General features: G+C 39.7%; 2 long non-coding RNA genes across 2 annotated transcripts in view; one reads left to right on the top strand and one right to left on the bottom strand.

Moving 5' to 3' along the window:
* LOC111774722 (uncharacterized) overlaps positions 1-4,583 on the bottom strand; it is a 57,496-nt gene extending 52,913 nt beyond the window's left edge. Inside the window, exon 1 of the long non-coding RNA XR_002809872.2 lies at positions 4,351-4,583. This is a non-coding gene — a long non-coding RNA (uncharacterized lncRNA). The remainder of the gene's footprint in view (positions 1-4,350) is intronic.
* Positions 1,737-6,067, top strand: LOC138925381 (uncharacterized). Its single transcript, XR_011441449.1, has 3 exons — positions 1,737-2,042; positions 5,277-5,377; positions 5,478-6,067. It is a non-coding gene; the product is annotated as an uncharacterized lncRNA (long non-coding RNA).
* Positions 6,068-15,232: the final 9,165 nt, after the last annotated feature.

The raw sequence follows: 15,232 nt of genomic DNA, 5'->3' as shown, positions 1-15,232 counted from the left end.
CTTTGAAAATGAAGGTGAAATAAAGATATTTTCAGATAAACATAAGCTGAGAGAATTATTGAGAGCTACACTACAAGAAATGTTAAAGGAAGATCGTTAGGTGGAGATAAAAGACCCCAGATGGAAACTTGGATCTACATAAGGGAATAAAGAACTGAAGAGGTTACATTAGTGGGAAATAGGAAATATTTTTTCTTGTTTTTTACTTTCTTCTAAAGATGATTGACTTTTCAGATAAAAAATAATACCAATGAAATTCTTTATTTAATATTTCATATTTTTTAAAAATTATTTTTGATCATTGCACTTAGTTTTTTATCACTGTTACAAAATTATATAATTCTATTTTGAAGAGAATTTATTGTTCACTGTTTTTTTTTTTTGCTATAATGTAGAATTAAAACAGTGAACATGTTTTAAACCTGAATGAAATAAATAAAGGTGACTCATATACAGTTAAAAAAAGTTCTGTTTATCTACACAATTAGATATTTTGTACCACTGGAATAGTATTTTCAAACATTATTTAATAAAATAAAGCGTAGTTCTGGTACAGTGTGAAATAAATTCAAAATTATAATAATTATATTATACATCATACTTATTACACATTTTATAATTACATATTTTTACTGTATTATATTTTATATAATGTTTAATACATGTTTAAATATAAAAACACAGGCACATATACATATATTTTGTGTACATTAATTTCTATATTTTGTTATTCAATTTGTATTTTAAAATACATCTGTATCTACACATAAATATTTATGTTTGTATATAGAAATTTAAAGGAGTTGTAGCAGATTGAGCGTAAAAATCGCCTCAGTTTTTCATCCTTCCCTTTGCAATGTATCTTTGGAGCTTCTACCACCAGGAAGTGGAGTTTGTTTTCCTACTCTGGTACATGCTTTGACCAGCAGAATTCAGCAGAATTGACAGTGTGCCAGTTACAAGCCTAGGCCCCCAGAGTCCTTGAACATTTCTCCTTTGCCTCTTGGAATGTTACTTCTGCCAGGAGAACACTAAACCTAGGTTCACCTACTGGGGGATGAGAGACCATGTGGAACAGAGACAAGTCATCCAAGCTGAAGCCATCCTCGATCATCCAGACTCCCTGCTGATCCCAGCTGCCCCTTTAGCTAACAACAGCTGCAAAAATGAGCCCGTCTGAGACAAGCCAGGCCCAGCCCAGATCAGAAGTACTACCCTGCTGACCTATGAACCCACAATCCACAAGCATTAATAAATGATTACTTTTTTTAGTAAAAAAAAAAAGAACTGTAAGATTTATAACATACAGAGAAATAAATTGTATGAAAACAATAACACAAGGATGGGAAGATGAAAATGAAAGCACACCTGCAGTATAATATTATTTAAGGATAGAGTATGATACCTTAAAGATGTATACTGTAAAACCTAGAACAAACACTAAAAAAATAAAACAGTGACATACAGCTAGCAAGTCAATGGTGGAGATAAAATGAATCCTAAAATAATCAATTCAAAGAGGGCAGGGAAAGCAGGAAAAGAAAGGAACAATGACACATTGGCCAAATGGAAAACAAACAGCATACTGATGACTTCATTAAATGTAAATTGGCTAAACACTCCAATTAAAAGGCAGTAATCCTCATTTAAAGAAAGAAGAACATCCCCATAGAGATCTTAAGTATTTGCTGGTATTCTTATGTTCAGTAGAGTTTTGTAGGTTCTTTGGTTTTGTTTGGTTTTGTTTTTACTATTATGAAAGCTAATTTCTGGTATTTTTTCTATTTAATTATTACTGATGTAGGAAAAAATGCTACTGATTCTTATAAATTGATCTCAAATCAAGCAACCTGTACTTGTAAAGTCTATGGATTATTTTTTTTCTATATAGAAGATCCTATCATGTAAAAATAATATCTGCTTTGTCTTTTTTTTTCCAGATCTAACTCCTCTGATTTTTTTTCTTTTATTTCTTTTGAACATCGGTGAGGACCTAAGGTGGAAATATGTGTCTATTTTGGGCTGGAGTAGTTAAGAAACAGGTACACTTTATTCACCTTTTTTCCCCATCTGCTGGCAAATGTTTCTAAAGCATGGGAGGGGAGAGCCAGGATAAAAACACAGAAGAAGGTTTGACCCCTAAATTATGAAGTAGAATGTAGTCCCTTGAACCCTGATTGGACTTTTTGTGTTAAGCCATTGTATTCAGAAGTTATCTGTTTCAGCAGCTAGTGTTCCCATAACTAATACAAAGAAACTTGAAAAATAGAGATTCACATCTTATCTTAGGCAAGAGATCTCAGGACTTTGAGATATAAATCTTCATTACATCAATCTATAATTTAAACACTCTCCCAATCCCCTTCCCTAATTTGGTATCTATGAGAACATGACAAATATTCTAAGTTTTATATTTAAGAGTAAATATTTGAGAACAAATATAAGAAAAACTAAAGAATAAACAAGGTTATTGAAGAATTTGTCCTATAAGACATTACAATGTAGATTAATGCTATATATATATATATATATATTTAAATGTGATGCTGGTGAAAGAATAGAGACTAATTAATGTAACAGAACATATAGTGCTGATATACAGATTCAGTATATGCTAAGGGGGATTTTAATTCAGTAAGGGAAAGGACAGAGTAAGCTGAGTACTTACTTTATATCTTACTACAAAATAAATTTCAGGTGGGTTGAAGATTTAATTTCATTCATTCAACAAGTGTTTTGTTGGACACTTACAAGATGCCAAGCCTGTTCTAGCTCCTAGAGATAAAACAGTTAACAAAAAAGACAAAAATTCCCACCCTCGTGGAGCTTACATCCTAATGGAGGTTGGAGGGGACAATAAGACAATTAAGTAAGTGAGATATGTAGTAGGTTACACAGTGACAAGCGCTATGGAGGAAAACAGAGCAGAGAGTTAGTGTTTCCCCAGTTGCTGGGCGTGGGGTACAATTTCAATGGAAATGGTGACTTTTAAGTAAAGTCTGAAGAAGGTGAGGGAGGAACGTTGTACTGCCATGTAAATAATGAAATAGTAAACTAATAGAAGAAAACCTAGTGGCTATTTCTATCCCTTAGAATGGGGAAAATTTTTCAAAACATGATACTGAAGCTGGAAATCATAAAGAAAAAAATGGGCAAAATGTATAACAAAAATTTAATCAAACTTTAAATTTGACAAATGATAACCTGAGGGAAAATAGCAACATGTTCTCACACTAAGGGGTTATATCTAGGGTGACCATATAATCTATTGTCCAAACCAGGGTACTTTGGGAGTGAAATTGAGTGCTATTTATACCTAGACTGGAAAAACAGGCAGAAAGCAGAAGAGTCGCAAACTAAACTGAGTCCTTATAAATAAAACAGAAATCTCAAGGGAGAAGTCCACATAAATGAGTAAACAAACGTATGACATTATGTTAGACCTCACTAACAATGAGGAAAACAATGAGGAAAACAATGAAAACAATGAGACATCATACTTTTTGCTCATTTATGTTAAAGATGAAAATACTGATAATGCCTTTGATGAGGCTATGCTGGTGGGATTTCAAAATGATGTATATTTAGTTTGGACACAAGCAAAATACATCAAATTTAAAATATCCATATTCTTTACCCCTACATTTTCAATTACAAGAATAAATTGTAATAAAATAATCAGACAAATGGACAAAACTTAGTATCAGGATGATTAAAGTGGGGCTTTTTACATCGCAAAACAACTGGAAACATGCCAACTGTTCATAACAGGGGTTCCTTTAAACAAATTGTGATATATTCCTACAATAAAATACTATATAGCCATATTAAATTAAGGATATCTGTTTTAAAAACAAAACCAAAAATGTCCACATGATAGAAATTTAATTCTCTTGCCCATTAAGTCCAAAATGAACTCTCAGGAGTGTCTTTCATCTCTGCTTGAAAAAGAGCCAGTTCTAGCTGCAGCATATCTTTTTCTTATAAAATCTCGTTAAAATCAGATTATGATAGCCACCACATACTCATACTGACTCTTTCCAACAATTTCCCTGAGTTAACAGTCTTGGTATGGACATGGTTAGCCTTCCAAGTTATTGCAGGCAACAGTCTTACCAAATGTTTTGCCAATGCGTAATGGAGTACTACTGAGGCTTCTAGACTGCTAGTTTTCTTGCTGTCTGCCATTTCACCACTAAGTCAGATGACATACACTTTAGGTTTTGGTTATGGAAGCACTCCACTTCAAAGTACCAATTTCTTTAAAAGTTAAGGTAATGCTAGCTGCTCCTGTAAGCAACACCAAAAATTGCAATGGATTGAGCATGATAAAAATTTATTCCTACTCACATGAAGCTGGCGCAAACATTTCAGAATGGCAGGCAGCTGTCCTCCAAGAAGTATTTCAAGGATCCATATCCTTTTAAACTTGGGGTTCCTTCCTCTCCTAGGCTTCATGGCCCTCAGCAGGAAGACATAAAGGGGAGAGAAGGTGTACCCACTTCTTACTCATCTCATCTCCAAAGTAACGTGCATAGCTTCTGTTCACAATCTATGGGCTAAAATTCAGTCACAAAGTTGAGGAAGGCTGGGAAAGGAATCTGGCTGAGTACCCAGCAAAAGGAGGAAATGGATTTGGTGACCAACATATTAGTCAGGGTAGGCTTACTAATGCTGCAGTAACACCAAACATCTCAGTGGCTTGACCAACAAAAATGTATTTCCTGCCCACATAAAGTCTGGATGACATTACAGGCAGCTGTCCTCCATGTGATGATTGAGCAGTCCAAACCACTCTCATCTTGTGGCGCTATCATCTCAACGCAAGGCCTCTTCCATGATTACTAAGACGGTACAGCGGGAAACTGGAGATTCACATGTGGTCTTTTTGCTCCTTCAGCCAAGAAGGAGCATTGGTCGCTTCTGCTCACAATTAGTCACATGGCCATGCCCAACTGCAAGGGGGTGAGAAGTGGGGTCTTCCATATATCCAGGAGAGAGAACCAGGTATTGATGAATACTAGTAACATCTATCATAATTACATAGCCAATCCCTCTCACAGCCACATTAACATGATGATTATGGGTATCAATTTTCATGGATGGCCTTGAAATATTTGTTACGTGAAAATCTGTAGCGTGTGAAATAACATACCACTTTTAAAAGGATCTGCATGTAATCTAGGTGAAGGCCAAGCCACCCTACCCTTTGGAATTCACATTAAGTTCACTCCAAACCCATTCCAGGTTCTCTCCCTTTCTCCTTTTCTCTCTAGAGATGCTCTTCCCCAGGTCCAGGACTTCATGAAACAGGGGGTGACAGCTTCCTGTTTTCTTCATTCTTTTTGGCTCTGAGCTCGTGCTGTTGCTGAAGCAGGTCAGTGTGCAATCTTGTCCTTCTCTGTGCTACCCCGGCTTTATGTCCCAGCACATCCCCCTGGATGTGGGACAGAGCATCTTTCCCTGATGTCTTCCAGAAAGCATCCCTGAAGGCACTGGAGATTTGAGGAAATCGCAGGAAGAATGACACTTCAATTCCACAGAAAAGAAAAATCCAAATGAATGTTAGATTTTCCTAAAATGTCTCAAAATGTCCCTCTGCCACTTTTACAGCTCCATCTCTAATCTCTGAATATCTGCACTTTGGCCATCTCTTTGGTCTACTTGTCTCTTGTCAATCATGAGTTTGGTGTCACACTGTCCAACTTTGAGCAATATATTAAGATATTTTCCTAATTGTATTGTATTTATTGTTTTTCTTTATATAGTTGCCTCCAGAATGGAAATTCTGATTTGTTAAAATAGTTAATATTAAGTTATGAAGATAATACTAATAATATATAATTATAGATAATTATACTTGAATACACATGAATTCACAGACACACATACACAGATACACACACAAACACACTCGGAGAGAAAGGTTTCAAGCCAACGTTTTAATAGCAGTATCTATGTGGTTAGATTGAAAAATGATTTTTCTCTCTTTTCAATTTTCTATATGTTTTTTACTTTTCCATAATGAGCAAGTATTAATTCTGTAGTAAAAAACAATAAAAATAGCAAAAACCATTTAAAAGCGTCCATTATTCACCAGTCCCTTTCAAATACCAGAAATTTTGCTAACTCCATGTTCCCTTTCCAGTTCAGAATCAGTCTCACCGAGATTGTTCAGCCTCACTCACTACAAGGCCCTGGCATTCAGTGGGGGGGGGGGGGGGGGTGCCCCTGGATGGGAGAAAGCAAGGTTAGCATCTCCTTTTGTTTTGCTTTGTCATACTACCCTTTAGGCCATATCACATGGCACTAGGATCTATGCTCCCCAGGGAAACCATCTCCTGAATTTAAAGTCAGAGCAGAGAAGAGGGCAAAGGTGATAAGAAGCAGAGCTGAAATTTTTAATAGGAAATGCCTCACGGTGCTTACAGAGAGTTAGAGAAGAGAGAGAGAGCTGTGTGTTTTAAGGTTGTTTGCAAATCAAACTCTTTTTCCCTTCTAGCTCTATATAATAATTACTTATTTCTGATGAAAAGAAATTCTAGAATATTTCTGATGGAGCCTGCTGTAGACAACCAGGTAGCTGTTTTTACTTAAAGATAATTACTTTTTCTAGCTCAGGCTAGTGAATTCTGTGTTTTTAAGATCTAAGGTGAGCTAAGATAGGAGTGCAATGAATTTGTTCATTCGAACTCTATTGAACACACTCTATTTGGAGGTCTGGCATTTGAATCAGTAAATAGTGGCCCATGAATGCTGACCAATGTCCATACAGAATGGATATATTCAGGAGCCTGGCCAAGAAAACAGCTCTGCACCAAATAAGAGTTTGTAATTATTAAGTATTTAAGAAGTATTAAGTAATGATCCCATGTAAGAGGTCAAATAATGATGTCGAGGATGGGGCCTTTAAAAGGCCTATGATGGGAAATCCAAAAGGGTTAAATATCTGATCCTATTACTACCCTCCATTATCTCCGTCTCTGCCATCTGATGACTGATTTGCGAGGCTGTAATTCAAGAATTTGTGTAAGGAATGTGCACAGATGTTTATAGCCCATATGTCACTGCATTTCCCTTGAATTTTCCATAACACACTCACTGAATTCTCTCTGAGCCTGTCAGCCTACCAGGTTCCTTGGGCCCTCAAAGTAAGGTGCATATTGGTTACCATGAAGAAGAGACAGTAGACCAATGGATGACATCACAATCCTCTCAGTGTTTCTGGCACTGAGTAGTGCTACTTCATAAGTATGCAAGAAAGTTTTAGAACAACTTGCCTGCTCTAGTCTGGATAGGTCATTTGCCACCCCAAAGCTCAGTGGCTTATGACCACAAACATTTAAATTTCACTCATGCAAACTCAGCTGTGGGTTGGGGCAACTCTCCAAGGCATCTATTCTCCATGCAGTGACTCAGCAATCCAGGCTGCTTTGATCCTCTTGCTCTGCCATCTCAACATGAGTCCCCCATGATCAGCACAGCAAGGAATCAAGTCTTTGGAGAATTCATGCCTATTTTTCTATGCTTTGGCAGAAAAGTGACACACATCACTTCCAACTGCAATCCAATATTCCACATGGAATATTTCAGGGCATTATTATCTCTGATCTTTGACTTTCCTTTATTCTTCCCAAGAAAAAATTTGATTGGTTGGCATATGTGCATTCAGTATGGAGCAGTTGTAGTGGGTGGAATTCCTGCTGGCATCTCCAAGATGGCCAAGTTTCCTGTGCTAGGAATATGTACGGCTATCTTGCTGCTCATCTTGCACCCCTGGTTTCACCTCCTCAAAAGAATATACCATAGCAACTGAAATTTTAAAAAATCAGTTGAGGCCACTTTGGTTTTTAAAAAATGCTGTGCATGAAGCCCTGCAGCTTCATCCAAGTTCCTTCTACTGCATCCATCACGCACACTCTGTCACCATGACCACAGGTCCATGGCCCAGGTCTGTACCACAAACAAGTGTCTAACATAAGAATGCCATCTTCTCACCAAACATTGACCAAATCAGGACCATGTACCAGAAGGGAATATAAAGAGAGAATTTCTACCTTCCAATACTTTTTGGTCCAGTAGGAAAGATTAATAAATTAATTATTCTAGCATCTCATGTAATAAACGATATGAGGGATGCTAAGGGAGACCTAGAAAGGGTAAACTAATTCAGATTAGGAAAACCAGAAAAGAACCCAAGAGACAATGAGATTTGAACTGGATGAGAAAGACGGAGAGTAAAGAGCAGGGAAGAGAAACTGAAAGTCGATCCTCCAACTTCCTCGAGCGAAAAGTGTGTGTGGGGCAGGGGGAGGTGGGGTTGGGTGGAAGGAGTGGAAATGAGGCTGGAGAAGTAGGTGGAGCTCTACCAGGAAGGTCCTTCGGGCATTTCCTAAAACAAAACCTTTCTATACCTGGCCTTTTTTCAATTTGACCCTGGAATATGGAAATGAAGATTCACCCAGGATCTCACAGGGTCACTTCCTCCCAAACGTCCACATCTCTTTAATGTAGCCCTGAGATCAGAACCCCAAACAACGGCTAAAGCCTCATTTGCTTCCTCTGGTCTGGAGCCAGCTGGCAAAGTAACAGGCAAATAAAATCAATCCAGTACAATTGGCGGCTGGTCACCCAGACACTCCCGCAGCCCCTAACATTTGTGTCCAAGACTATCCTCATGGCTCACAGCGTCCCCTCCCCGACCTGGTTCCTTCCCGGAGAGTGGACTGCATAAGCGGCAACCCGCCAGGCTTTTCACCTCTACGCTCTCCTAGACTGCATAACCCCAGGCCACTCCCCAGACTCCCCAGCCTGGCTTTTCAGGGCTTGGCAAGAACGTGGAGTTAAATACGTGGCAGATGTGCTCAGGGTCAAGTGGCTTTCATTCTTTTGCTGATTTGCAGTTTCTCTGACAGTCTTACTCTGTCCAGGTCCTCTGATTATTTCCTATCCCATCACACTATGAGGTCTGGAGGTCTGTGAGTTTAGCTTTGAGCATATGACCAAACTGAGCAATCCAGGAAGTGTCAGGGACCCAGGAGCTAGTCTACAAAAGAGATTGAATAAAATGGCATCAGTGGCTGTTGCTGGGAGAAACCAGTCACAAGAGAGTTTATCTTGGGAGGTGACAGACAATGATGGGTGTTGCAAAGTCTTAATGTCAACCAGTATCTTGGCAGTTGAAGTTCAGCTTGCCAAGGGTAAGAGGACGTTATCAACTTTGCTCATGCTCTGAGGAATAGACGTGTCTGCTACCAATCTAAGGAGCCCAGGACACTATAGTAATAAATGTTATGCCACCTAGCAACAATGGCTGTGACCCTGAAATGAATTGTTTGGGGAACAGGTGATATCAGAGTGACTTTTAAATAGCTGTCCCCTTTCAACCTCCTGTTTTTCAACTGGGCAAACATTCCTAGCTTAAATGCCACTCTCTGTCCCTTAAGGGTGTATATGTTTAGGATTCTATGTGTCTGGAAAAGCATATGCTTTCTTGCCAGATCTGGAGAACTTCATCAATTTTGATGGAAAATGACTGAGATAATAGTCTACAGTAAGTCTGCATAGAGGAGAGTAAGGTCCTAGATTGTTAATATCTTTAGAAGCCACATCTCAGCTCCTTTCTGGAGGTGGCAAAGACAACAGCAAATGCATGAAATGATACTCCTGTATTATATTGGTCTTATAGCTTTGCATTCTAGATTTAAAATGGAAAAAAAATTAAGGTGCAAAAGAATTGTTCTCCTATTCACCTAGGCAAAGAACACATTTTAACAAGGCAGCTGCGGGCTGTTGTTAATGAAAGGGGAGTCCCATTTGCAGTAAGCTGAGTAATGGTCCCCAAAGATATCTGCATCCTGGTCCCTGGAACCTATGAATGTTACCTCATATGGCAAAAAGGACTTGGCAGATGTGATTACGTTTGGAATCTTGAAATGGGGGGATTATCCTGGATTATGCTGGTGGGCCCTAAATGTCATCACAGGTGTCCTTATAAAAAGGAGCCAGAGGGAGACTTGGCTACAGAAGAGGAGAAGACAATGTGACCAAAGAGGCAGAGATTGGAGTGATGCGGCCACAAGCCAAGGAATGTGTACAGCCACAGCAAGCTAGAAAAGGCAAAGAAAACCTTCTCCCCCTGGAGCCTCTGGAAGAAACCAGCTTTGGAGTCAAGGTGTCAACCTTGACTTTAGCCTAGTGAAATTGATTTTGAACTTCTGACCTCCAGATCTGTAAGAGACGACATTTGTGTTATTTTAAGCCACTACAGTTGCAGCAATTTGTATAGTAGCCACAGGACACGAATGCACTATTTTACACCAATGGCCTACTTTCAAGATGAAGCCTCAGCTATGTAGTTACTTCTTGTATATTTTTTCAATGGATTATATATTTTTAATGGAAGCAGGTGTGCGGGTAGCTATCTGTCAGATTTGCCCCCTTGTAAATCTACTTGTATCATTTATAACCAAATGTTGAAAAGGAACTGTGGCAAAAGAGCCTCCTGAAGTTCAGGAATTCTCATTAGTGCGAGAGAGAAGTGTTTCTGTCAGTCACTCCTTGAGGTTTTGGCCAATCAGGGCCAGGGGGCTCCTTGTATACTGCTGTGGTGAGCAAGTGCTGGGCATAATGCAGGAACCTTGTGGGGATCAGTGCTGTGGGGGTAGGGTAACTGATGATGAAAAGTCCATGACAGATATGGCACAGCTCCCTACATTGCCATCCTGAGGCTGAACGGGCTGCTTCCCTTTTACTGCTGGCACATATATTCCTTAGACTTTTCCTTTGGTGATATACCCATCTTCAATTCAAAACTTTCCTTGAAATTCACTTAAATCTGATTGTGTCTTTGTAAACATGTTGGGAGTGGGGACACACGGTGTAATTCGCTTCAGCCCCACATACCCTAGGGATTTTCTTGGATCCTCCATCCTTGGACTGGACACAATTGTTTTAGTGACGTAGGACCAGGAGAATTTGCACAGTTATCAACAAGAGCATAGGGTCAGAGAGAAAGAATGAAGCAAAGACAGGGAACTTTAGAAATGTAATCTTATTTAATCCTCACAAATACCCATAAATTGAGGATGATATCTCACATTCACAGATAAGCTGAGGACCGGGAGACTTAAAGTACTTGCTCATAGTAACCCACTTAAGTGGCAGAGCTGGGCTTCGAATCCAGACTGGATGGATTCCAAAGCTCTTGTTTTTCACTACACAATCCTGAAGGCAGGGCAGGTTCCTGAACAAAATGTTCTGGGCATCTCAGCCTCTCAACTCTCACCAAAGAGCCCAGCAAAGAGGAGGGGAAATCCATTCAGAACACTATTCTCAAGTGACCAGAAGAAAGAGTCCTGTTTTGAAGGCAAAGCCTTTTCTTAAAAGCTATGCTCTCTACCCAGTTTATTTCTGAAGAAAGGCTTTGGCGTGCAGAGACTACGGCCTCTTGCTTGAGTACTGGATGGGATCCATGTGGCATTGTTCTGGTAATAACTCTGCCCCGGAGATATTCGATCTCCAGCAGTTGTCTGAAAGCATCACTCCTGTTTCATTTCACCTTCCTGCATCCAGTTGTCCTCCATCTCTGCCTCACGCTCCACCTGCTCCAGAAGGAGAATGGCAGCACTCAGAGCTCCAGAAGAGAGGCGTGGAATGAATTCAGTCTCTCTTGGGGGGAAATTTGTTTTCTGTCATGTTGATGACATGAATGACTCAGGATGAATATCCAAGGACATATCAGAAGTTGGTCGACAGTGGTGGGGGAAAGGAAGAAAGGCTGAGTTGAGTTTATGAAAGTTTTCCACTAAAGTCAGCAACAGCTTAAATTCAAACCAGGCACAAGACGCTTGAATCTCCATATGAGTTGTTCATCAAAGGAGTAAAAGAAAGGAAATCTGAGCTGGAGCAGGGTCTGGCCTAAAAGCTTTCAAGTGATTCCTCTCCTTAAGGAAACTATTTCCTTCGTCTGTACATGGTCAGGAAAACTGCCTGTTTGGAACCTGGTTCACTCAATTCAGATCACAGTTCTTTTGACTAGTTTAAAAAAATCCTTAAGTATGGAAATGTCTACTGTGCTTGACACACACACAAATACACACACTCAATTATAAGTATCTGGACCTCGCTTATTCATGCTGGAATACTCCATGACTTAAATATTTAATCTGGGCAGATTTACACTGTGTTTAATAAAGCAGGGGAGTGAAGTGGATATTTAGATTATCTATGACTATGCATGCTAAAAATCAGGGAAATCGTGTGTCATTGTGATATCTCTGACACTCCTTTTAAAAAAAAGTGAGCCCAAAGCTTAAGCCCAGACTCAGCTGCTAAGGAAAGTAGACCGTTTAGACAAGATTGCATTGATTAACAGCAAGAAGGAATAGCCAGACTCCACCAAGAAAGGAGTCTGAGAGGCTGCTTGCTTCATCGCAGGCTTCCTTTCCTTCAACACTTTCTTTAGACAAAGGCTCCCAAGTTCTCAGTGTCATTCAAAGTAAGTGCAGCGGGGTCTCCCCTCAGCCCCTCTGGTTTTCAGCTCCCTGCCTGTGTTCCCTTAAGACACCCAGCCTTCCGCGGCAGCCGGGTTGTGATAGTGGCTGGATGGGGATTAGGGTTTACCAGTGTGTATTCTAACTGTGTGCCTTCACATGATCACATCATTCTCTCTTCTGGCTTTTGTTCCTTTTTTTTCTTCCTGTTTCAAATTTTATTTCCTTTTCTTCTCTGTAGTCTAATCAGGTTCTTAGAAATTAGAGCTGGAAAGACTTCTTAAACTTGTCTCCTCTATCCCCTGCCAGGGCATGATTGTTCCCTATGGTTAATTTTCCATAGCTCCAGCCAGGCCTCCTTCTAAATGTCTCTGGTTGTGGGGTTCCCACCACTCCCGTTGGGAGACACCTCCCTGGCCACAGAGACTTGACTGTAAGGAATACTTTCCGAATACCCAGCCGTCAAATTTCCTTTCCTTGGCTTCATGCTCCTCCTGAAGGCCTCCTCTCCTGGAAGCGGATTTGGGTTCCTGCGTCCACTGCACCCCCTGCAGGAGACACTTATTTGATATCCGTGTAGAGCAATGGCTATTTTTAAGTGGCTTCTCTTTTGGGGAAATATGAATCTGATTCTGGGTAATCCATCAAGGGACCAAAATGATAAGATACTCAATTCAGGAGACTTTTACATTTACGCTGTGGGTGGAGAAACTCTAAAAATGAAATAGAGTCAAAATTTTGCTTATTGGTTGTCCCTATTTGTACTAATTAGTTAGTTGAAAATAAGTACTACTGATTGTCTCCTTTCTACTTATTAACAAAGTGACTGACTTTATTACCAGGGTGACTAGATGCTTCTGTCCACTTCCTAGGAACTAGTCCTTATAGCATCGGGGGAGAGGGTGTCCACAAACGTTCTCTGCAGAAGGGACCCCATTGTAGTGCTCACTGTAGACTCAGCGGAGTGTTCTGGCTGAGGGCCTGCACGCAGACGCCACCAAACCACCGGTGGAATTCAGTTCCCAGTCAGTCTTTCTACATGAAACCCTAGACTCGGGAAACTTCCAAACAGATCCTGGAGTTTTAGAATAAAGAAAGCTTCTCAAAATGAATTAACAATAAGTATAAAAAGAGATTTACGACTAGCTTTGGAAATCTTATTTGAGTGATGTAGGAACCAAGTTAGGATTTGCACAAAGTACAACATATTATCTTTTCACCCTAGTTGGAGAAAACAATCCCAGCCATTCTTGGAAAACTTAGAGACCTGCCTGATTACAAATTTACAATTTCCTTCCTTATTGCACTGAGGAAAAAATATGTTAATTAATAAAAACTTGTGCGCGGCTTCCTTCATTTCTGTCACGCTACACACGTCAGTTGTGTAATTATAACCTACCTTTCTTTAGGTCTCCTTGGGATAATTGCCAAGAACCTAATAAAGTTTGGGGAGGCCAGAAAATTGCCCAGCTGAATGGAAATGTCATTTCCGGGGGAACAACTTAACACAATAGAGTCCTCTTCTCTTACAAGCTAACACTCTTCCCTTTTTTGCCTCATGTCTCAATTTTACACATTTTGCTTCAGCACTTCATCTCATTTCGAAAACATTCCTTTCTCAGTTGCTTGGCCCTGACCAACCCAGGTGGGAAAAAATTTTGCTTTTAAATATCTTGTTACACCAACAGTTCTTTTCCCTTTAGCAATAATTTTCATCTTCAAACTCATTTTGGGCATAGGAGTGATTCCCAGTAAGGGATCCCCAAACACCTAGAGGTCCTGAAAGTAGTAATGTGAGTCTATATATTTTACATATTTCAAAAAAGCCTAATGGAAATCACATATTTACTCAGAATAAGGCTGCAGAAGAAATCAGTAAAATTTCTTTGATTTGGCTGGAAATAGGCTAGAAATATAGCAAGTCCACATGCTGAGAATGGATAATTTGTGTGGATGAGAAAGATGTCATTGTCATCACAGGGATTCATGGGTGTGGCTAGTCAATCTCAAGGTGTCACTGGAGCCCACTGCCAACTTTCTTTGGTAGATTGGAAAACCTTGGAGCAGAGAGTCTGAGGTGGGAGGAAGGGAGGAGGAGCAATTTCTAAAAGGGAGTTTGAGGAGGAGAAAGTCAAGAATCATTGCTTTGTAGTGTTTCTTAAGTGACCCCTCAGTCCTCTAGGGCCAGGACCATCGCTTTTGCTGCCTTTCCAGAAGACGGGCAGTTTCATGAGGAATCCAGTGGCCCTGGGGTTTGTCAGGGTGTCTTGTCCGATTTCTTCCTTGCCTGCCTCCTTCCGCTAGAGCAGGAATGTGATGCAGATTCCAGGGGATTGCTGGTTCTAATTCTTACTCATTGCTGCCTCCATCAGTTTCTTGGTTTTCCTCTCTAGGAAATAAAAGGACATGGCATCATCTATTTCTTCATTCACTATAGAAGTGGGAGAATAAACCAGATATTTTCAATGTTTGAATTCCTTGGAGTGTGGTGCTTTGTAAACACAAGTTATTATTATCCTGTAAATCCCCCAAAGAGCAAGAATCCAAAGACAGATATACGTAAAGAGATATTGTTCAAATGGAGCCCTACATATTTATACATATAGATAGACGTGTGTGTATAAGATATATATATATATATGCATATCTTATACACAGGTATACATATGTATGTCATATTATTTGTGCACACACACTCACTTTTTTCCCCTTTTTGGTCTGATTTATTAATAATTAGT

Source organism: Equus caballus, chromosome 8 (genome assembly GCF_041296265.1).
Source record: "Equus caballus isolate H_3958 breed thoroughbred chromosome 8, TB-T2T, whole genome shotgun sequence".
NCBI lineage: Eukaryota > Metazoa > Chordata > Mammalia > Perissodactyla > Equidae > Equus > Equus caballus.
The sequence above is the reverse complement of the archived record's forward strand: the minus strand, read 5'-3'. Positions and strand labels throughout refer to the sequence as shown.